We start from the raw sequence: 903 nt of genomic DNA on the forward strand, positions 1-903 counted from the left end.
GCCAATGGTGTATGAGATAAGTGTTATTTGAGTGACTCAAAAATACTACTGTGATGCTGGATACCATATTCAACCAATGGTCTGACCAAACTAGGCCTGAATACCCATTTTTGTTTATACTATCAGACAAGAGAATCAGCATGCTATTTCACTGAAGTTAAACAGTTGAATGCTTCGCTCTCACCACAGTAGGAATCAGTGGGCGATTCCTTTGTCAGGATCATTTGATAGGTGTTACATTTTATATAATGCTTCTGCATGCCATTACTATTTAGGTCCCACAAAAACAGTTCACCGTTATTCCCCTGTTTTCCAGTCGTCCTTTTTTCCACAGATTGCAGAGTTTCCAGCCACTGCAGCCCAAGCCCTGGCGTGACGCCTATAAATCTGCCGTGTTTTTCTACCCGTCGACCTTTCAGAGGCGGTGACGTCTGAGGATGACTCATCTGAACTGAGCAGACCTGTGTCATCTGTAGAATCAGCCGCGGTTCCTGATAAGCCATCCCTGGAGAGTTGTTGTAGGGGCCCCTGATGCCCTGTTCTAATACTTCAGGGTGGAAAAGCAAACAAAGGACCCTTCAGTCTGGACAGCGTTTATTCCCACTTCTTGAGGAATGACCATTATGTTGATCCTCAGGCCAAGGTACTGGTGGGTTACAGCCACTGGCAGTAAGTGTCTGATGTATTGCACTGAGAAGTAATAGGATTGGACCGTTGGCATGGTAAAAACGCATCATTCAAGAGAAGACATTCTTTGAAGCATTGTAACACCCTATTCTAAAACAAATGACAAATCACAGTCTAGCTATAAACAATAAAGTGTCTGGTGCTCTGTTCAAATTCAGATCACTTGAGCAAACAGTCTAAACAAGAGCCCAAATACAATACAACAGTAAAGTCTGT

This window comes from Oncorhynchus tshawytscha, linkage group LG03 (assembly GCF_018296145.1).
Source record: "Oncorhynchus tshawytscha isolate Ot180627B linkage group LG03, Otsh_v2.0, whole genome shotgun sequence".
Lineage (NCBI taxonomy): Eukaryota > Metazoa > Chordata > Actinopteri > Salmoniformes > Salmonidae > Oncorhynchus > Oncorhynchus tshawytscha.